This window comes from Lactuca serriola, chromosome 9 (genome assembly GCF_051521515.1).
Source record: "Lactuca serriola cultivar US96UC23 chromosome 9, Lser_US96UC23_V15, whole genome shotgun sequence".
Classification (NCBI taxonomy): Eukaryota; Viridiplantae; Streptophyta; class Magnoliopsida; order Asterales; family Asteraceae; genus Lactuca; species Lactuca serriola.
The window spans coordinates 24,415,514-24,440,257 of NC_136416.1; the positions used below are offsets into that span (position 1 = coordinate 24,415,514).

Sequence of the window (24,744 nt, forward strand, 5' to 3'; positions counted from 1 at the left end):
TTTTTTTACTATGCTTATCTATTTTTTAGTGTTTATCTTTAATTGTTTACCTCTGATACCATTAATTGATTTTGGACAAGTTTCAACATGGTTATACTGTGTGATAGGTAACAAATGGGTGTTTGAAAACGTTATGCTATTTCTTTTTGTCTTAACTCATTAAGTTGTTGTGTCCTGATTAAGTGTCTAAACTTTATGCAGGTTGCGATGCCAATGGTTACAATTCATGTATAAGGATGGCAGATTCACCTTGAGAAGCCAATGCAAAAATCCAATCTATTTTAGATATAAGGAAATATCTTTTTTTATTACCCCTTTTTATATCACAAAATTTGCTAAGGTTGTTTTTTGGTTGGTATGAACCATTTACAAGGAGAAAATGAAGAATTTGCAGGAGAGTAAATAAAGGTACATCAAAGTCCTAATTAAATTACATAATTTAGTGTTTAGTTTTTTTTTACCATTGCATAATATTAGAACATTAATCCAGTAACTAACACTTGGATTTTGTTTCAATAGGCAAATTTTACTCGAGAAAAAACTAGACGATGTCTTAGAGGAAGATGAAAACAACTTCTTATATTTCTAGAGAAGAAGGATTTAACCTGGCATGGAGCTACATACATTTTGGAGACATATCTACAGGTATAAAGTTAGTTATAAAAAACTAATTTTTCTAAGAATTCTTTAACTTTAAAAATAATAAAAAATTGTGTGACAGGCTTGTATATGTTCATGTTTTTTTTTCCAATATGTTAGAATAGGTCTCAACTTTTGGTTACCAATACATAAAACAAATTTTACAAAACAAAGTATTTTGGTAATATGAAAAAGAAATCATTTTTCATTGACTTTTTGTATGAAGTTCAATTTTTTATTTTTAAAATTAATAAATTCTTATTATGTGATTTTTGTTTTCACATAGAGATAGCTTGGAACAAGCCAATCGCTATAGTCTTTTCCAAGAGCAAGTTCATGATATTGGTATCATAATTTTTTTTTCTTACATAGACCTACTCCCTCCCCTCAACATGTCAACGGTTTGTACCCTCAGGACCACCCATGCCACCCATTTTCCTTGATGTTTGGCAAGGTGTTTAACCATACATCCACAAATTTCATGATTAAAATTGTTGGAATGTCTAACTTGAAATGTATATTTGAAGGTTAGCAATAACCACCACCATGAAGCGGTGTTCCGTCCACTTTTCTCCAGCACCAACATCGAATCACTACCAAAACCTTAGCAAGCTCTTGGTATGTAGATTTTATGTTCATTTTGAATAATTTTTCTGTCATTTTTTTTATAAAATTCCTTTTTTCTTATTAGTAATATTTTCATTTTCTTTTGTTATTAAAAAAAATCTATAATTTGTAAAAAATCATTATAAAGCATTGTACTTTCAAAGTACAATGCTATAGTTTGGTTTAATATAAAAAAAAAAATAAAAAATAAATAAAAAATAAAAAAAAACTTTTTCCATACATAGTTCTTGTAACCTTAGAAACAAGATTATTTTGCATTAATGAAAATGTGATAATAATATGATTAAGTTGGGTATGATTGTAAAAAAATTTGGTATGAATTTTAACAATTTTTATATTGATTTTTTTTAGTGTTTTTGATAATGTTAGTATTTTAGGTATGATTTTAATTAGATTATTTGTCGAATGGTTATCAATATCCAGAAATACATCTTATCTTACTCTATAATAGCCTATTAAACTTATAAATCTAATCTACATTTTTAATTTTTAAATCTTATAGTTCGACAACAAAAGGTTTATGGATTATTGCATCACTCATTTGGATATCATGAGAAAGAAGTTTTATGTGATTGATAAGGTACAATTAACAACTTATTGTTTTACAATCTGATCAAATTTGTATCTTAAATAATGATTTGATGTTTAATGCAGAGCTATCAATATATCAATGCAGTGACTTTTATGTGTACATGTTCCAAATGTACAAAACTGCAGGATGGCAAAATGTTGTAATTTATGTATTGTAAAATCAATATGAACTTTCAAATGTATATTTAACTTCCAATACAACTGTATATCGATAGACCAATTATTAATTTACTTACCATTAGAATGGACCAGTTTGAATTTTTATTTTCAACAATGTTTATGTCCCGCTGTATTGCGCGGGTAAACAACTAGTTAACCATGACACTAATCACTTATTAACTTATTAATTCTTTAGATCATAACCTTGAAATCGGACCATAAGGAAAATTATAGTCCATGAAGCTTGCATAATATTAATCCCAAAATAAGGAAAGCCCACAATTTAGTAACCCGATCCATAATTAATACATAAATTTGGCCCAAGGATACATCCTAACCTAATTTGAGTAAGACAACAGAATGATACCTGCTTCATGCTTCAGGTTCGTTATAGCGCACCACCAGAACCCTTCTCGTGGACGTCGGAGGGACCTTGCTGTAGTATTCGACAGGGACTAAAGCATCCTTTGGTTCGACCATGGATTCTCCGTTACCATCTCTATAAAACTCATCTGATTATCTTAAAGTGTTATCCCATGAACCCCACCGACCATAATCGAATGATGATATTCGTATCACTAGGAACTATGAGACTCAAAAAACTAACTCATGGAACATGAGGTTTCCATCACCATCTTAAATACCTTGTAACTATAATAGATCATACCTCCACTAATGATGTTGGAACATGACAAGGAAAACAACCGGAGATCGCATAAGCATGGCTACACGAGTTGTATAGTTCGCGGGAGTACGCCTCGACTCGCCGGAAAGCACACAGTTGGGTTAGACTCGCCCATATCGTCGACCACCTTACCGGAAGCACACCACTGACTTCCTTCTCTCACTTGCGGCTGTCGTTCCATAAATATAAGTATTCCCACCCTAATTACATTGTGTAAATAAATATAAAGCTAGGCGTGATTCTTTTGTGGTATGAAATCCCCACTCCGTCGATCGTGTCGCAGATGCAGCTCTTATTTTTTTCGGAGAAAGGACGCTGTGTCCTTCGCTGCTTTAAAGAGCACGATCAAAAGTTGTCTTTTAATTGGAAGTTACAACTATATATATAAAATCTATTTTATTTATTATTAACATTCTTTATTTTTTTAACTAATTAATTAACTAATAGAGATGACAATAAATCTAATAAATACCCTTTTAATTGATATAAAATAAATGTCAACAAATCTCCATTTTAATTATCCAATTATAAATATATTTATATTTCTCTTTTAAAGTAATTATCGGAAAATTGGGTGTTAAATGAGGTCACTGATACTCGGCCTTGACTTTTCTGCAATTCAAGCACCTCTCCACACACCAAGCCACATCCTGCTTCATGTATGGCCACTAATAATCGAGACATAGGTCTTTATACATCTCTGTCGCTCCCGGATGAATAGAAAACCTCGACTTATGCACCACTTCCATCAAAATCTGACACGTACCCATCAAAATCGGATGCGTAAAATATGGTACTTAAAATCTCCCGTAAAGATTCAACAATCTCCGACTATCGTAATCTGAAGGGTCTAATTAGTGGTTTGGTCTAGGCTTTCTATGTAATAGGTTCTTTTGGTCAATTTATAGCTTTTGGTAGTCTTTATGTAGTTTACGGCCGTAAACCCAAGGCTGTCCCAAGACCAGTATATATAGAGGTGTGCTAGGTTTTTTGTCTGTTGTTGATGCATCAGAGTTCACGGCTGCTGTAACCACAAGTTGTACCAGACATTATTCCTAATAGAAAAGCATGTGCAAGCTTGTTGATTCTCTATTCTGCTTGTTGATTCTCTATTCTGCTTGTTCTTTATTGCTAACTGATTGTATTTGCTATTTGATCACTGGTAAGATCCGTTTCAGGACCTTACAATTGGTATTAGAGCAAAACCAGCATCAAAAGCACTCTACAATCAATTTTTGATCGTGTTCTTACTTGTTTGCGACTGAAGTTGGTGTTTGCTGCGAAAGGGTTTCAAGCTTCATTCAAAAACTGCACTTTTCTCAAGTTTCTGGGAGATTACGGCCTTAGCTTACGGCCGCAAACTCCCATCAGTTCTTGAACCGTGAACTTGGTTCTTGGGCCGTGAATAGGGATTGTTCATCAACCAGAAACTTAAATTCTTGGACCGTGAACTTTAACCGGAAACACCTTATGGCCGTGAACAGAGTTTACGGCCGCAAACTCCTCTCTAACCGTGAACATAGTTTACGGTCGCAAACCTAATTTGACTGTGAACTTGTGTTTGACCAGAAACTTAATTTATTCTTAAATAATTTAATTTCTATTTAATATTAATTTAATACTAATGGATTTTCAAAGTCAAACACACCACCACGAGCTGGATTCTGTAATGGGCACAACCACCCGAATTCCTAGACTCCTGTCCGCTGAAGGTTTCCCAGAATGGAAGTATAGGATTGAAAAATACATCAAGATGAAGGACTTCAAAATCTGGAGGAGCATAATAAAAGATCCTGTCAGAATAACCACCACTGTTGCAGGGCAAGTGGTTGACAAGAAAATTGAAAATTACACAGATGAAGACTTCGAGAAGGTTGATGAGCAAGAAAAGGCTTTGGCCACTCTGACCATGGCTCTATCTCCGGAAATTGCTCAAGGTTTTAGGGAGTACACTTCTGCTAAGGCTTTGTGGGAAGCCCTAATCGAGGTTTATGAAGGGAATGAAGATATGAAGGAGACTCGCCAAGATATGCTGCGACAACAATTTAATATGTTCAACTATGTTCCTGGAGAAACTCTTGAAGCACAGCTGCAACAGTTCACATCTCTTAACACTGAAATGATTGTAGCCGGGATTTTTTACACCAAGTCTGAGATAAACAAGAATCTACTGAATGCTCTCCCAAAGTCGTGGGACATGAATGTAGTTGTTATAAAGAAGACTAAGGATCTTAGCCGACTCTCTCTTGCTGCAGTGATGGATGTCATCAAGGCCTATGATATTGATGACAAGCAGTGAGAGATAAACCATGTGAACTCATACTCAGCTACAAACCTTGGGATCTCTTCTAACAATGCTCTTTAATCTCTCACTTTTTCTTCTACAGGTCAATCATTTGCTACTCAGCAAGCTCAGGTTCAGTCCTTCTCCACTCCATCAGCTTCTTCTCTTCTTACTGCATCAGCCATGCCTCTCTCTTAGAACCAATCGTTCGTGGCTGCTCAAGCTGCTTCCTCCTCCAATGTGGCTTCCTCTTCAAAAGGAAAGGAGGGTGATGAAAATCTCGCTCTTGCTACAGGGCTTGTCAACTGTTAAATGCACTCGTAGCTGGAGATCTTCCACCCCAACTGTCATTTGCCGATCTCAATCAGATTCACCCTGAAGACGTTGAAGAGATGGATATCACATGGCAAATTGTCATGGCAGTTTTCAGGGTGAAACATTTTGCCAAGAAGACCGGAAAGAACAACTGGGGGATGAGTGCTGACAAGAAGGTTGGATTCAGCAAGGGAAAGCTGCGGTGTTTTAACTGCCACAAGCCAGGGCATTTTGCTCGTGATTTTCCACAACCAGACAGAAGATTAAATAATGACAAGACAATGGTTGCAGTTGGAAACAATCGTAGCGGTGCTCAGGTCAACAGCGAGAAGGCCATGGTTGCGCAATCCTTTGACTGGTAAGTCTACCCTCATGCTCTCATGCTTGTATTGATTATGGTAAAATTCAGCATGAGAAAATTGAGACACTAGGTAGAGAAGTAGAGAACTTTAAAATTCTTCGTGAACATAATGACTTACTAAAAAGGGAAGTAGATGACCTTAGGTATGAAGGTTACCAACTCAGAAAAGGACAAAAACCTCTTAAAGCCCAGTTAGAATCTAAAATAAAGGACTTTAGGAGACTTCAGGAAGACTATACTAATAAATGCGAAAATTATGACTACATAAAGAAACATAACGCTAAACTAGTGGCTGAAATTGAATCATTAAAGGGAAAATTTGAAACTGCTGATTTTGATTTTCGAAAATATGATGTATCGAGTGAGGTAGTTGTGAATATGATAGACCACTGCATGCAATTTAAACGAAATCAGTCAAAGAGTCTAGGGTATAATCAAGTACCTCCTCATTTCAATCATTCATATCAGTTTTAACCTTTGTCCAAAGAAGAGATTGCCAATGAACCATCAATGGTTTATGGAAAACCATCTGGTTTTGTTTCGGGAGGATTTATTAATGTTGAAAGTACTAACATTTCTACTTCTCCTGCAGATCCATCCTTGAATCAGTCAAAGCACGAAGTTAAAGGATCTGTTTCTGAAAATAAAATTGAGTCTGAACCTGAAGTTTTAGTTTTAAATAAACACATTATTTTTTCTGATGTTTCAAGTGACAATGTTTTTTGTGATGTTTCTACTTTTTCTGATACTGTTTTGAATAATGTGGTTGGCAATTCTAATGTTTGTGATGATAATATTCAAAAACCACCAGTTTCACAAGCTTCTCCATCTAATGTACCCTCACTTGTCTCACAATCTAATTCTTGTTCTTGTTCATGTGAGAGAAGCAAGGGTGTTAGTATGGAAAACAAATCTGATCAATGTAGCACAAGTTATAACAATAACAAACAGAATTGTTTCAATTGTGGTATTGGTGGTCATATAGCTAGGAATTGTCCAAATCGTATGTTTGTACATTTTGAGTCTCTAAGAGGAGAGAACGAATTCAGAGGAAGGTCTTTAACTAGAAAGTCCTCTAGAAATCGTTCTCGAAATGATGATTGGAAGGATGATCGGAGTAGAAAAATGGTTGTTTTTCAAAAGGATAAAAAGGTCTTTCATAACAAAGTCCCAAGCAGTTTGCCAAAACCGAGATTGGCCAAGCCAAGGTCGGTTTCGTCAAGAAGCAGCAGTGGGTCCTCAACAAATTCTAGTAGAAAACCCAAGTGCTTCAGGAAAACTGATAAACATCCGATTTCAAAACCACCCAGGACTGTTAGAAAACCTAATTATCAATGGTTGCCCAAATTAGCCTCCAATCCATCATCAGTGTCCTCTGAAAAGTCATTAAATGAAAATAAATCTGAAAAGGCATCAGGACAACCCAGGAAAATAATGACCTGGGTTCCCAAACTTAATTAAACCCGCACATCTTGCAGGGACAGTTGCGGGGGAATGTCGTCAGACCTTGGTTCGTCAACAGCGGCTGCTCCCGACATATGACAAGAGATATCGCCCAACTGCACAACATTCAATCCTTTAATGGGGGATACATCTCCTTTGCGGGTGGAGAAGGTGGTAAAATCACTCTAAGAGGAACTGTCACAAATGGGGTGTTGAGTTTCGAGAATGTCAACTTTGCTCCCGAATTGAAGCATAGTTTGTTGAGTGTGTCTCAGATATGCAACAAAGGCTATTCTACACATTTCACTGAAAAGGAATGTATGATTCTTAAGCCAGGCTTCGTCATCCCAGAAGAGTGGATCCTTGTGAAATCTAAAAGGGATGGGAATGCTTACATCATAGATATGAATATCAATCTTCCAGATTAAGTTACGTGCCTCTTTTCAAAGATCTCTGAACAAAATACAATATTGTGGCACCGAAGACTCGGTCATGCTAATGCCAAGAACTTGAATCGCCTTGCAAAGAATGAGATGGTCCATGGTTTGCCTGTTAAGGATTTTATCGTTTGAGAAGTGTGTGGCATGTGCCCAAGGTAAGCATCATAGAAAACCACACCTGCCAAAACATGTCAACTCAATTAGTCAGGTGCTTCAATTGCTACATCTGGATCTGCTTGGACCAGTAAACGTTCTCAACATTAACATAAATTCCGATTGCCTGTTTGTGATTGATGATTTCTCTCGTTTTACGTGGGTTTTCTTTCTATCCAATAAAGTTGGAGTTGCTGATCTAATTAAGAAATTCATTTTGTTGATTAAGAACCAAACTAACAACAGGGTGAAGGCGCTTCGTACTGACAAAGGAACAGAGTTTAAGAATTATGTACTCGATCACTTCTACGCAGAAAAGGGTATTATGCGTCAATACAGCTTCGCTCACACACCCCAACAAAATGGTGTTGCTGAGAGAAGAAACAGAACTTTAAAAGACGCTGCAAGGATGATGTTGTGTGACTCCAAACTACCAGTTTTCTTTTGGGCCGAGGCGATAAACATTGCTTGCTACGTTCAAAATCGTGTGTTGATCAACAAAGCTCAAATGAAGACTCCGTACGAGATTCCATATGCTCACAAGCCTTCAGTCAGTCATTTCCGTGTATTTGGCTGCCCTTGCGCCCTTCTTCACTTGGAGACCAACCCGAAGTTTAATGCCAAAGCTGATGATTGCTACTTCGTAGGGCATGTTGCTCGCACTGCTTATAGGATATATAATAAGAAGACAAAGCAAGTTGTAGAATCTTATGACGTGCGCTAGTTGGAAGAAAATGAGACGGATGCTCGAGTAGGTCCGGATTGGTTGTTTGATTACACATCTCTGTTCAAATCCATAAATGTGTCTTCAGGTAGCTCATCTGGATCTGTCTCCGGTTTGAAGAATGTTTCTGAAGACGAAGACGAAGAATTTGTATACAAACCTCCAACGGTATCCTCTTCACAACCTGAGGGGGAGACTCCTGCTTCACCTGAGGAGGAGTCATCTGTACATCCTGATAGTCTGAAATCTCCAGTTCAGAATGATACTCCTGATGCTGAAACAACACCACTCACTCCTATAGAAAGAGAGTTCATGTCCAAAGATACTTCCGCTGCTACTTCAACTTTTATGGAGCTACTATTTCCTAAAGATTTTTCAAATGAGTTTGTGGCAGAGTCGTCTAGCGCGGCTCAATCAGCAAATGAGGGAGGTGTCAACATTCACAATCTTCCTGTCTCACGTAATGACATCAGCCAGGAAATACCCTCAAGGATTCAACGTGATCATCCGATCGACAACATCATTGGTCAGCTGGGCGACAGCGTTAAAACCAGAAGTCAGAGTGGAGATGTCAATACATGTCTTTACTCTTGCTTTATCTCTCAAATAGAGCCCAAGAATGTTGAAATGGCTCTGAATGAGCCCAGCTGGGTAGATGCAATGCATTAAGAGTTACATCAATTTGAAAAACATGGGGTTTGGAAATTAGTTGAGTTGCCAAAGGGCAAAAAGTCTCGTGACACACGATGGGTCTATCGAAACAAGTCGGATGATTCAGAGGTTATAGTGCGGAACAAAGCTAGATTGGTGGTTCGCGGGTTTCGACAAGTCGAGGGTATTGATTACACTGAACTTTATGCTCCAATGGCTCGCTTGGAGGCTATTCGTATCTTCCTTGCATATGCCTCTTACATGAATTTCACCATTTACCAAATGAACGTCAAGACTGCCTTCTTGTATAGCAAGGTGAAGGAAGAAATCTACGTTGATCAGCCCCCTGGGTTCGTTGACTCCAAGTTTCTTAATCATGTCTACAAGTTGGACAAGGCATTGTATGGGTTACATCAAGCTCCTCGAGCGTGGTATGCGACTCTAATAAAGCATTTGCTCGAGCATGGTTACTCTCGTTGCACTATTGATCAAACTTTTTTCATCAAGCATGTCGGTAATGATCAGATTCTAGTTCAAATCTATGTTGACGACATTATCTTTGGGTCGACCAGTCCACAGCTTTGCAAGGAATTCGAAGGTGTTATGAAAAAGAGGTTCGAAATGAGTTCGTTGGGGGGAAATGACCATGTTTCTGGGGCTTCAGGTCAAACAAAATTCAACCGGAATCCTGCTACATCAAGCCAAGTATGTGGAAGATATTCTTGAGAAGTTCGGGTTTCACGACGCCAAATCTGCATCGAAACCAATGGCTGAAAGACCTCTTCGGACTCCAGATCCTGATAGCGAATCCATAGATCAGACACTCTACAAATTGATGATCGGATCGCTGATGTATCTTACTGCAAGCCGACCTGACATCATGTTTGCAGTTTGTCAATGCGCACGTTATCAGGCTAATCCAAAACTTTCATATCTTATTGCTGTCAAAAGAATTTTTTGGTATATCAAAGGCAGCCCAAAATTGGGTCTTTGGTATCCGAAGAATATTGAATTTGATTTATATGCTTTTGCTGACAGTAATTATGGAGGTTGTGAGCTTGACAGGAAATCTACTTCAGGAGGGTGTCAATATCTTGGTGACAAACTAGTGTCGTGGCAGTGCAAGAAACAACACACTGTCTCAACCTCAACAACGAAGGCGGAATATGTTGTTGCATCTGCCTGTTGTTCTCAAGTTATCTGGATCCAACATCAGTTGTTAGACTACAGTTTGAATTACTTAGAAACCCACATCTACTGTGATAACGAGGCCGCAATTCAAATTGCCAAAAATCCAGTCCAGCATTCTAAAACCAAGCACATCGATATTAAAATTCATTTTATCAGAGACTGTTATGAACGTTCGCTAATCCGGCTGGAACAGGTTCCCACTACTAATAATGTGGCGGATTTGTTCACTAAGCCCTTTAATAAAGCTCGCTTCGATGTGCTTGTGGGTTTCCTGAAAATGATTCGTTTTGAGGATTAAGTTTTTTTTTTCTATTTTTCTTTTCTTAATTCTTCTTAATTTTTAAATATGTTTTTGTTTCTGTAGGCAGGTTAATTTAAGTTTGCGCATTTCATTTTATTTTACTTTTATTCTCACTCATGCACAAATTTAGGGGGAGAAATAATAAAAAAATACAAAAACAATAAAAATTTACAAAAAAAAAATCTAAAAATTTCAAAAATCCAAAAACAATAAAAATACAGAAAATTAAAAATTGCTGCTGATAGTCTTGTTTGCAGGTGCTATGACGGGAAATGAAATTAGCAAGTGATAACGGGCAATCTGAATCTGTGTAACGCACCTAAGTTGAATTGTCTGAGCTCTGTGCTCGATGCGCTGGTAAGCACGAAAGATTTTAATTGGACTTGACTAGGAAGAGTTAAAACTTAAGTAATTCAAGGACTTGACAAACATTGACCTAGTTAGATCCGTTTAGCCTGACAATACGACGCTCGAATAGGTTGAGCAGGGAGATATACAAGGGAATCTAATGGTCACACTAAAGAACCCGTATCTAGAACTGTGGATTCACTTTTCCTCGATGTGCGGATTTTGTCCTTAATTCTGGTTGGATGGGGTGACTGGGGAATTCCGATAAATTAGGTCTGTAGAAGGTTATTTTCTTTCTTTCTGTCTGTTAGTCATATGTTGGCTCCTCTGCGTGATCGAAAGATCCGACCTGGACTGTAACATATGCAATTTTATCTCGACAAAATTGCAAAAATGGTCCCTGTGGTATGCAAAATTTTGGGGTTTTAGTCCAAACAGTGACTTTTTTGGTTTCGTAGTCCTTTTGGAGTGGTTTGTATGCAAAAATGGTCCCTCCGAAAACTGAAATGACTATAATACCCTTGAGGTATTTATTTTTCATTTTTCTTTCATTATTCTTAAAATTTAATATTTATTTATTTATTTTAACAATTAAAAAAATAAAAAAGGGCCCACCTCTCTCTCTCTCTCTCTCTCTCTCCTTACCACCATTTTCATTCATGAACCTACAGCTCTAGCAAGCATACAAACACACACACCAAATACAGAAAATTAGGAAAACAAATCCCCACCTACTAAATTAAGAACATTCTATCTCTCTCTCTCTCTCTTTCTCTCTAGCAAGCAATTTCATCATCTAAATCTTATGGACCAATCACTCCATTGCACCCCACCCCCATCTTCTTCTTCCCCAACCATCTTTAGATCTGTTAGAAAGAAAGGAAGACAAGGATACGATGGATTTATGTCGCAAAAAAAACATCGGTGAAAAGAGAAGCACCTGGTGGTTCATTGGTGACAGAGAGAATTTTTCAGATGAAGAGGGGTTCATTTTGTTGGTGCCTTGGTGCGTCTTTGACCTTATCATTTTTCACTTACATTAGCAATTCAACAATGGGAAAACCCCCTGTTTGTTTTTTCACTTGTATCGAGCTTTGAATTGACGCCATTAATATTTTTGTTAACCTTGTTCAACCACATTCAACAATGGGGAAAATCGTCTGTTCGTATTTAGGGTTCTAAGATCTAACCATTTCCAGATTGCATCTTTTGGTTCAATAAATGACTACACTCAAATAGCTTAGGCAAGTTGTAAATGTGGAGAGAGACGACTATAGATGAAGAAGTTGGTGTTCGTGGTTGATTGATTTTTTGTTGAGGAAGAGGTTACACGAGTACAATCTAACTCAACGATTCTTCTCGTCTTTCCTCCGGCATCTCCCTGACTCTAGGTTAAGAGACTTAGTAAAATTACAAGAATTTTGTCAGAGATTTGCACTTGAATTCTTTAGAACCAGATTCCTCTTCATCTTCTTCCTCATAAACCTCTTCTACACCTCTTGATATTTAAAGCTTTCACGACTTTAGATCGTGATGTAGGTTTCTTGATGTGGCTACACCGATATCTGTTCTCCTTTTCTTCTTATTACCTGTACATATAAATTTCTTTCCCATGATTTTTTTCTTTCATCTCGTTGTTACCAGAATCGAGATGCACCAGGTGGATACCATTACTGGGTTTCTTTAAAGCAGAGACTACACCAAGTCCACCCCACCCACATCGCGTGTCACTTGTTGAGTTGAGAGGCTCAACATAGTAGCTACATCAAAAGGCTTAAATCCATAGCCAGTCAAAATGAAAGTGAGGTTGAAGATGAGGTTGAAGAAGAAGTTCGAGGGGCGTGGATTTTTGCTTAAGTGAGAGAGAGAGAGAGAGAGGTGGGCCCTTTTTTATTTTTTTAATTGTTAAAATAAATAAATAAATATTAAATTTTAAGAATAATGAAAGAAAAATGAAAAATAAATACCTCAAGGGTATTATAGTCATTTCAGTTTTCGGAGCGACCATTTTTGCATACAAACCACTCCAAAAGGACTACGAAACCAAAAAAGTCACTGTTTAGACTAAAACCCCAAAATTTTGCATACCACAGGGACCATTTTTGCAATTTTGTCTTTTATCTCTCTGCATATTCTCTCTATGCAATTCTTTCTATCTGTTAGCCATATACTGTCTCCTTTGCGTGACTCAAAATCCGACCTGGTACATAGTATATGCACCATTCTCTTCTCAATCCCTCTAAAAACCTCAGTTAGTCATATGTTTCATCCTTTCCGTGATTGGAAGAGATCCGACCTGGATGTACAACATATGCATTCTAAATCTATCTTCTCTCTTAATAATTGTTTGCTCACCCGGTGTAAGGAGTATTCTGGAAGTCCTTGATGGCTGGAGCATATCAGGAAGCGGGAAACACGTTCTAGTACAATTAAAATTGAACACATACAGATTGTTTGTAGATCTCGCTGCTCGATTTAGGTGGACAACAATATCCCTTGTTGTCGTCAGCTAAATGGTCCCTAAGAAATTTACTTAAGAATAAGGGCTAAAAATGTCATGTTATTGGTAAATTGTCCAAAATTATGTCACAAATGTTTCGTGCTTAAGTGGACCACAATACTGGCGATCGATCAGACGAAGACGTAAAAATAAGGGTACCGACAAGTGGAATAAGGTTGTCCAACAACTTTGATCCCAGTGTCACAAATTTATTCTCAGTAATTAAATTTTAAGTTGTATATTTTATTTGGTGTTATTTCTATTTTTTTATTTTATTTTATTTTTTATTTTTATTTTTATTTTTATTTTTAATTTCATTTTTATTAAATGTTAAAATCTAATAATTTTTAAAATTTTGCAGATTAATTTTATTTTATTTTTAATTTTAAATTTAGTTTTAATATTAATCCTCAAAAAGTTTTGTTTTTAAAATTTTTTTTTTTTTGAAAAATATTGGACTGTGTTGGATTCTGCCTTATACTATGTGGACATCAAGTAAAGGAAATATAGGTATAAAAGGGGTTTACAGCCGGAATCCCTCTCATTCTTCTGATTCCGGCCGCAAACCCTCCCATACTCTCTCTCTCCTCGAAAAAAAATTCTTCGATTTTTGCGAAATTACTCTGATAGCCTTGAAGGTATCATATTTCCGACCATGAATATGCATTTCGTTCAGTGATTTGATAATTTTTGAGCCTAAAATCGACGAAAAACTGATCGTCGGAGTTTGCGGCCCAAGTTTATGGCCGTAAGGAGTTTACGACCGTAAACTCCCTTTGCGGTCATTAGCATACGGTCAAGGGTTTACGGTCATAAACCCTCGTTGACCGCAAACTCTGACTTTGACCTAACTTTATTTTAAAAATTATTAATTCATTTTGGGGTCAAATTTTAAATCATTTAAAATTTTAATTGCTCATTTTTCTCTCTTTTCTTACTTGGTATGTTTTAGTGCAGATAAAATGGCAGCTTTAAAATTTGCAGATATGCACAACCTGGCGATGGTTCTTGCTGACCCTCCGATGGCTCATCAGGATTTTAAATCAATGATTCACGGGTTGCGAGAATGCTGACTGGCCTCTGCCATTACAATGAACACTGCTGTTTATCAGAAAATGATTCGTGAAGTCTGGCATACTGCCAAAATGACAAGGGACGATAATGGAGCTGTCACTGTGGATGCGAAAGTTCAGGGATGCAAGATTGTTATCGATGAGACCTTTGTGAGAGAGACTCTGCTGATTAACGACCTTCTGACCTTTCCCACAGAGATTGGTATTGGTGATGCTTAAAGGATTCTAAGGAAGATGGGATATGAGGGTGATACTTCACTAACAATGAAGAAACTTATGCCGCCCTATTGGAGATTTCTAGCCTACGTGTTTGTGAGCTGCATCTCCAGCAGAAGGTCCGGTGTTGATGAGATATCCCTAAGAAACACTGGCGCTATTGTTTCTCTCGCTGTGGGGATCGGCTTCAACTTTTCTAGGTTTATCCTGGACGAGTTTGTGGTCAACATTAATGCCACTACTCGGGATACTTTTCTGATGTACCCTCGGTTCGTTCAACTCTTCATCAATAAGCAATTTCCCAACTTGGTAAAGGATGGAGATACACTCGATATGAAGTCTTTGGGCCCCCACACCATTGGGCTCATTAAGCAAAACCGCAAGGGGAAGGTGGTCTTTCAGGGGTTGTATCCATTGGTCAAGTTCGGACGATTTGCTAAACCGAACGAAGTTACCGAGTTACATGGATCTTCGGACAAGATTTCTTCGGAGCATACTTCATCGGAAAAGGTGATCTTAGAAGGAGATGTGATCACCATATCGGATCAAGAAGGAGAAGAGACTGTTGCTCCTGCTGTGTCAATTACAAAGGAGCATGACCTACAAGATGTCCAAGTAGAAGGAGACTATAATGAAGGGTCTTCTAAGAACACTGCTGAGCCTAACCAATTTGAAGACCTCGATCTCACAGGTTTTGACAAAGATGATATTCCTGCCAATTTTGGAACTAATGATGACTTTCTGGCAAACGTCAACCTCAACTCTCTGCTAGATAATCTCAGTGATGTTGCTCACATAGCAACGGAGAGTAAGGATTCAGAAGACGTTCTCGAATCAACCCCCACTACTACAGAACAATTGGTTGTCTCTTCAATTCCAATGGTGACTGTGTCAGGGATTCCTCCCCTTGACATTGTTTCACCTACATCAGAGCCACTTCAGGGTGATTTTTAGTGTCGCCTCCGTCCAAAAGAAGACGACGAGATCCTAGATTCGGGCATCTGGATTCTGGCCTGAGCTCATTCTTTGAAGCAGGATGCTCCTCAGTTCCACCAGGATTTTCTCTTCCAAGAATTGATCTTGATGCAACTTCTGTGAGTTTGGCCCGACATCTTGCTCAAGAACAAGTTGTTGCTCCTTCTTCTAAGGGCAAAGGAATAGCTTTTAGTGAAGGTCAGCCAAGAGAAGATGACCCTGTGATCGATGAACTCCAGAAAAGAGTGAGTGTGCTAGATCAGAAAAACATCGAGCTGAGCATTCGTGTTGAAGATCTCTTGAGTGAGAATATGAATTTGAAGATTCAAGTTTCTGGTCTCCAAAAAGATAAAGCAATCAAGTCCAAGAAAATCTCTGAGCTTCAAGATCATTTCAATCTCTTGACCTCCAGCTACTTCAATCTAAAGAAGAAGCTTGAAGACGATTTTGGTGATAAGTATAAGACATCTGCAGATGAGCATAGAATTGATCTTCACTCTCAAGCTCATCCTATTGTCGTGCCAACTTCTCAGACTTCTCGAGTGGTAAATCGCTTTGAAGAAGAGCATGTTCATGCCCCCACATATTTCAAAGATCATTCGAGATAAACAAGAGAAGGCTGCCAAGAAGGGAAAAATCTTATTCAAGAGGAGTTCCGACAAGAATGCACCAGGAAATCAGTCCAAAATCAAGTTTCTGGTCTCCAAAAAGATAAAGCAATCAAGTCCAAGAAAATCTCTGAGCTTCAAGATCATTTCAATCTCTTGACCTCCAGCTACTTCAATCTAAAAAAGAAGCTTGAAGACGATTTTGGTGATAAGTATAAGACATCTGCAGATGAGCATAGAATTGATCTTCACTCTCAAGCTCATCCTATTGTCGTGCCAACTGCTCAGACTTCTCGAGTGGTAAATCGCTTTGAAGAAGAGCATGTTCATGCCCCCACATATTTCAAAGATCATTCGAGATAAACAAGAGAAGGCTACCAAGAAGGGAAAAATCTTATTCAAGAGGAGTTCCGACAAGAATGCACCAGGAAATCAGTCCAAAATCACTATTATGGATCTCGAAGTCATAAGGTTTAGAGACACGTATGGTGATCGGTCAGGTATCATATCTTGGGGTTTTCATGATCCCCTCAAAATGTGGATTGTTTGCAAAAAGAGCGGCAATACGGAGCTCTACAAGGATTGTCATGATTTTAACTCTTAGACCAGGGTGGATCTTTCAGAGCTATCTCAATCTCCATTCTCAAACCTGACTGATAACCAGCAAGAAACAAACTTCAAGCACTTTCTAGAAGATCAAGTAAAGAAGGGTTTTCCGGCTATGAAGACTGTTGAATCTTTGATAATGGATCATTCTGACGTTATTGATCCCAAGACTGGCAATCCGCTCCAAGTGGTGATGTGGCCTGCTACAAATCAGGTCAAACAAATTCCAGTGCTTCAAGATTACTCAGATGGATCTCTAAGCTCTATGCTTTACTGGGTGTTTGATGAAACCACAGCATCTGCTGTCATCAAACTAAAGGAGGGGTGCATTCGTTTATATGACATAAAAGATTTGTTCCAGTTTAGAAAATGGGACATTCATCATTTGAGCCATTTCCAGATTCAGGTTGCTGAGGAGATTTTTGAGTCTGCTGCGAAAGAATACACCACTATGGTTGCTGAGATTATCAACAAGCGGATGTGGAATGGAGCGATGGGACTGGATGATGTAATGATCGTGGACAAAGATTGACTTGAAGCTAGCACCAAACCAAGGGGGAGACTGAAGGGTCTAATTAGTGGTTTGTTCTAGGCTTTCTATGTAATAGGTTCTTTTGGTCAATTTATAGCTTTTGGTAGTCTTTATGTAGTTTACGGCCTGACAGTGAGTTTACGGCCGTAAGCCTATTTACGGTCGTAAACCCAAGGCCTACCCAGGACCAGTATATATAGAGGTGTGCTAGGTCTTTTGTCTGTTGTTGATGCCTCAAAGTTCACAGCTGCTGTAACCACAAGTTGTACCGGACGTTATTCCTTATAGAAAAGCGTGTGCAAGCTTGTTGATTCTCTATTCTACTTGTTCTTTATTGCTAACCGATTGTATTTGTTATTTGATCACTGGTAAGATCCGTTTCAGGACCTTACATAATCAAAAGAGGACACCTCAACCACTATGCTCTCACTCTTCTGATGCTCGTCTTTCATAGCCTGACCCGAGCCTCTCGAATCCACTCCAAGAGTGGGGTAATTAGTCATCCTCAAATAAACATCCATGATCGGTGTGTTAGTCGTCTTGCGACTAAGAGCATTGGCCACCACATTTGGCCTTATCCAGGTGATAAAGGATCTCACAATCATAATCTTTCACCACATCAAGCCACCTGTGTTGCTGATGGGTTTTAAGCATAACTATAAATCATATGTGTTCATGCAACCCTAATGCTTTGGATCTAGCTTTTCACTAGTTGAACATGCAAACTTGAATATAAAAGAGAAACCCTAATATGCATGTATATAATCGAAATTAACCTAAATATAGGGTTTAGATATATACCTCAAAATTTTTATGTAGTAATAACAATTAATCCTTGTAGATCTTGAACTCTTGAGAGCAAGTGCCCCAAATATGACACCTCTAATGACTTGCAAACACTATTTGCAAGAGGATGGGAGGAGAGAGGAAGGATTGCTCTTAAAAATTTGGATCTTCTAGGATTAGAAGCATGAGGCCGAAACTCCCAAGGGTTAGAACCCTTTTATACTTGAAGTGGCTTAGTCCCAAAGCTAGGGTTTACAGGTGTAAACCCTAATTTCCTGCTTAAGGCCTAAGAAACCCATGGACCCCTCTTCTAGAAGCCATGGACAAAAACTTATAGGGCCACTTTATAATTTTCATCCACTCCTATCTAAGGAGTCCAAGAGCCCTATTTCACAACTATCAATTAATTACAAAACAACCCATATACTTTTAATTAATTCCTTTAATCCCAAAATCAATTCCAAATCAGTTTCTGATTAAATACTAATTAAACAACATTATTTCCAATTAATATATTATTTTCATAACATATTAATAAATCATTTATATCAATTTATTATTCCAAATAATAAATTCAACTTCTCTCCAAAAAATCATCATGTCAAGTTGCAAGAGTGAAGGCAGCCTAAAAGTCTAATAACTATAATTTAAAGTACAACTTCAAAAATTAACTAGCACATTGTAGCTTTCAAAAACCGTTGTCAAACTCTAACCTAGTCAGTTACATGTACTAAGATAAGGGATCATATAATTCTCCGTTCTACAAGATATCATGTGGACAAATGACATGGAATAGAATCATTCTCATTGTACAACAATTTTTTCCCGATTTCTTATTTGTAATGCTAGAGAACTTAATTAAACACATCAATTCAGTCCTGACTGGTCCCGGCACATAAGTCAACACCAAATCATCGAGGGGCCTAAGATATCGCTTTTTCCCCTTTGGGCAAAAGGAACAGATAAACTTTGACTGATATGGGCTTATTTAGTCATAGAAATCATTCATTATCTTATTAATGATTGTTGATTTTATATCATTTTATGAACAAAAGATACTTAATTAGCTTAATATTTCAATTTCAGCAATAAAAGACATGCTCGGGTGAGAAAGGAAGAGGATTGAGTGATTGGAAGCTTAGATCTTGGATTTTGAAGAAAGAAGGATGTTGCTGGACAGCTTGACCCCTCATCAGTGTTTTGGCCATATCTCATGAACCGTAACTCCGATTGACGAGATTCAAAATGTTATGAAAACTAGACACAATTTCGGACGACTTTCATGTTTTGAGAAAATGTTGATTCTAAAAGAAACTCGACGAGTTTTTAGTACAAACTCGACGAGTTGGTTAGAATGTTCCAGATTCGAAGATGCCTTGCCGTACACGTTGTATACGCGGATTATCGAAAAAACTCGACGAGTTTTTGGTGAAAACTCGTCGAGTTGACGCTGTTTTCAGAATTTATATATAGAAACTCTTCTCATTCGAACCCTAATTTTTTGTGGAGGCTAGCTGCGACTTTTGAAGACCAGAAGGGTTCTTGGAGCTGCTATTTTCGAGATTGCAACATAAGAGACAATTTAGAAGAGAATCAAAGGCAAATAATCATTCTTCCTTTCTTAATCTTTGTTTTGAACCATGTTTGAATCATTAGATTTTGATTTTAGGTTATTACTTGCTTTAGATATGAGCTAAAAGCTTTTTACTTCTGTTTGGATGAGATAATCTTATGAACATGGTTTGATTGAGTGGTTGAATTGATATTAATTTGGTTATTCATCTTGTTAAGCTTATTAAATATCCTTATGTATTGATGATAAATGTTTTTAGTTAACAAATAAGTGATTGAGTTGCATGAATATCTTCTTGATTACTTGATTCATATAGTTTTATGAATATAAGATTGTATGCCTAGGAATAGTGAATATGAAACTAGGGTTAACTATAAAATATGTAAATCAATGTGTGAGCATGTGTGATGAACATCTATACATGAGTTGATTGAATTGAACAAATTTGATTAACTATTATTATAAGTCTTGCTTGATACGAACTAAACACTAGGAAACTTGTTAGTTTAATCAACTGGCCATTGTTTGAATTAACTTGTCTACTAAAGGATTGGTAATAATGAACATGAACCCAATCACATTAGGAATCGGTAACCATTGACATATTAATCCATTGCACTTGCCACGAAATCAACCATAGGAATAAGTGAATCGAATATGAACATAAGTCTCTTTTATCATTGAATCTAGTTGTCCTTTCTTGTTCTTCTTAGTTGTTAATTGTCTTTGTTTGAAAGTTAATTGATTGATTAAGTTTCTAGTATTGCAAAACTAGAGAAACCCCTCTTTTATTAATTGTTTTTAATTAGGTAATACTAGTACTTAATTTGATTGTTACCGTTCCCTGTGTTCGATACCCTACTTGCTTAAACTATACTATTAATCGATAGGTTCACTGCCTTTCGTGTGTTTAATTTGTGTTTGAAGTAATAGGATTAAAACTAGTGCGTTTTACACACATAATTGACTTATATGTTTGTACTATTTACTCATCAAATCGTACACAACAATACGTTTTATAACATCAAGTTTCTAATGCGTTTACGCATTATCAATGCACAACCAACTCATAAACAACAACTCATATATCTCGGTTTAAAGATTATACGATATTATTGTTTCATAATTACCCGTGATAAATTGCATGAAGTAATTCTATGAGCATGGGTTTAATCCAATACCTAAATCCCCATTTCAAAAGTACTCATGAACGTTGCAGCAAACCATTGCTATGTCTAAACACTTAGAGAATCTACAAGCCAATTCATGATAGTCTCAATTCACTACTTACTTCCAAAGTATGATCGACTGTGGATAATTTGAATAATCCAATTATCCGGGAAGTAAAACATGCAAAGTTGAAACACAAAGATAAACAATTGACAAAAGATAGTAAACAATACTCATAAATAAATCTCCATTATTTTAATCATCAAATGTCAATTACATTTATTTGTTACAAGTTTCTAAATATCTATCTAATCACTAAAACTAATATCATATTTCAGATCAATGCTCCTTGCATGTTGAACGTGCTTAATCCTACTCAGACCCTTTGTGAGGGGATTTGCAGGATTCTCTTTTGATGATACCCTCTTAATGACGAGGAGTCCTTCTTTTACCCGATGTCTGATGAAACGGTATTTTATGTCGATATCCCTACATCTGCCATGATCTTTGATGGGTTTTGAGCATTCTAACACTCCTATGGTGTGCATGCAACCCTAGAAACCTTGGATCAATGTTTTCTCTATTATACATGCAAACTTTGATTTTTCCAAGGTTTCATTCTAACTAGCATATCATGGGGTATATGTAATATAAAAACTAGTAGAATGACATACCTTTCTTGTATCTTGGATTCCTTACAACTTTGTGAGCCTAGCACCCCAAATGTGATGCCTCAAATGCTTCACACAACACCACCAACAATTGGAATAACTTGAGAGAAGATTACTATGCACCAAAATCGGCTAGCCCTCACTAGTATCTCTTAAGTGCCAATTTTACAAGTATGAGGCTTCTTTATATAGTGTGCATATTAGGATTACACCATGTAACTCATGGCTTTCCACATTCCTCATGATCCATGGGTTTTAACCTCCATGGAGTATCCATGGGTAACCACATGGGTTTAGCCCATCATGAAGAACTATTGATCATAAGCCCACTATATAAGAATGAATGTTTTACCAAATCAATCCCATTTATTTAATTAGTCTCTTTTGATCACAAAACTAATTCTTGATCAATACTAATTAAATAATTCATATTAATATATTAGAACTTATAATATATTAATAAACCATAAATATCCTCTTCTCACAAAAGTCTATCCAAATTGTTCCGATGCCATGCAACCCAAATGGACCATGCTAAATCGGATCAAGTACAGACCAAATATAGTTATGGACTTAGACACCTTATCCAACAATCTCTTGGTTCCTTGGTCAAGGCAACCGCTCCTTCATTACCGCAGAAAAGCTCTATTGGCTCCATAATGGCTGGCACAACTTCAAGATCTCCTATGAAGTTATTCAACCATATAGCCTTATTTGACGCTTCGCTCGCAGCTATATACTCGGATTCACACATTGAAACAGCTACGGTCTCTTGCTTGAAACTTTTCCAAGTTACTGCTCCTCCATAGAGGGTAAACACCATGCCTGACTGAGAACGGAAGTTGTCTCTGTCGGTCTGAAAGTGGGTGTCACTATACCCTGCAACTGCTAAGTCATCACTGCCACCAAGCACAAGGACCTAATCCTTCGTCCTTCACAGATACTTAAGAATGTTCTTAACCGCTATCTAATGAAATTTACCCGGATTTTCCTGATATCGACTAACCATGCTCAAATCAAAAGCCACGTCAGGGTGAGTACATGTCATAGCGTACATGATCAAGCCAACGGCGGAAGCATATGGAACTCGACTCATTTCTGCTATTTCAGCATTCGTACTCGGACTCTCCTATTCCTCAAAATCCTTATTCCCAGAATATAGGCAGCCTCTCCTAGATCCTTCATATTGAAACACTTTCCAAGCCATGACTTAACCTCCTGCAGAGTTGGAACATCGTTTCCTATGAGTAGTATGTCATCAACATACAATACTAGCTGACTATACTCCTACTAACTTTGACATATGCACATGAATCATCCTCACTCCTAGAGCAACCAAACGCTTTGGCTTTCTCATCGAAGCAAAGATTCCATCTGTGATAAGCTTGCTTCAATCCATAGATTGATTTGTCAAGCTTACACACTCTATTGGGGTAATTAGCATCTACAAAACCCTCTGACTGACTCATGAAAACATCCACAGCCAACTTTCCATTAAGTAAAGCGGTTTTGACATCCATCTGCCAGATTTTATAATCATGAAACGCAACTATGGCTAACATAACCCTAATAGATTTAATCTTAGCTACTAGTGAGAAGGTCTCATCATAGTCAACCCATGGGGTTTGAGTAAAGCCCTTCACAACCAGTCATGCCTTGAACGTGTGTACCTTTCTTTAACGCCCCATCTCTGGTATGTTGTTCTCGTGGCTTTTATTTAGAAGTTTTAGGGAGGGACTCGGCGAGTCTATGGCATGACTCGTCGAGTAGGGTCGAGTTTTCGTGCACGTGTTAGTCGGCGACTCGGCGAGTCCATATTCGGGACTCGGCGAGTCTGCCTGTCAGGAAGAAACCCTAAATCCCCGGGTCGCTCACTATTTAAGCAATGTTATGTTCCCCAAACTCGCCTCCTTCACCCTCAGAGAGCTGTGAGAAACCCTAATACATCCCTTGTTTGATTTAAGTGTTTTGTGTGGATTCTTGAAGGCTTGAAGAAGAAGAAGAAGAAAGGAACAAGGAGAAGAGGTGTAGAGCAAAGATCCAAGGTCAAAATCAGAGTTCATTGAGGTATTTCTCGGAATCCTCCTGTTTTATGCTTAAAACCTCCATTAGATCATTTCTAGGGCTAGTTTGATGCATTTTCCAACCTTATAGTTGTATGGATGCCTTAATAGGTCGAGATATCCCTAGATCTGTTCATTTAGGAGTTGTAGAGCCCGGATTTATTACCTTTTTGAAGTTGCTTTGCATGAGAACCCTAGATCTAGCCTTTATCATGCTTTTTGAGCCTTATTATCTCCATAGATGCTTATGGGCACGTAAAGATAGAATCTTTACGTGTTAATCGAACTAAGGAAGCCCAGATCTATAAGTTTTAGACGCTGGATTCAAGCAGAATCGAGTTTAGAGTAGCTGCATGGATGTGACTCAGCGAGTCGGAGGAACGACTCGTCGAGTCAAGTCGCGAGTCCCGATTTTTCCCCTTTTTAGTGTTGTCGAGTGGGAGCCTGTGAGTAGTAGAGTGGACTCAGTGAGTTGGAGGGCTGACTCAGTAATGGAGGGACTCGACGAGTTGTTCATACGACTCGGCGAGTCCAAGGCAATCTTCATAGCTCAAGAACAACTCGTCGAGTTGTTCATATGACTCAGCGAGTCGGATGCAGATTGCCTGAGTTCTTGAATCGAGAGGGTACTCGTCGAGTCGATGCCATACTCGACGAGTAGCCACGAACAGGGTTGAGAAGTGAGACTAGGGACTCGGCGAGTTGGCGGCCCAACTCGCCGAGTCAGGTCAATTGTAGAATGACTTTGACCGGGAGAGTTGACTTTGACTAGGGGTAAAAGAGTCATTTTACCCAATGCAGTGATTAGCATCTGATTGAGTGTGTTTATGGACTTGTATCCGGGGAGATACCGGAGCTGCAGCAGTTAGCTTCCAGAGCCATACACACAGCAGCCAGTTCACGAGGTGAGTTTCCTTCCAGTAGGAACGGGTCTAAGGTCTCAATGCCGGCCCGTTCAGTTAGCCGTAGTTTATGGACTTCGGTCCAATGCAGTAGTTAGTATGTTTGACGCCTCCGTGGCTCAGACAGGATTTATGTGTTTATGCTAGTTGATATGTC

General features: G+C 37.9%; 1 long non-coding RNA gene across 1 annotated transcript; it reads left to right on the forward strand.

Moving 5' to 3' along the window:
- Positions 1–1,158: 1,158 nt before the first annotated feature.
- LOC145072303 (uncharacterized) lies at positions 1,159–2,087 on the forward strand. The gene is made up of 3 exons (XR_013690971.1): positions 1,159–1,257; positions 1,769–1,846; positions 1,921–2,087. It is a non-coding gene; the product is annotated as an uncharacterized LOC145072303 (long non-coding RNA).
- Positions 2,088–24,744: the final 22,657 nt, after the last annotated feature.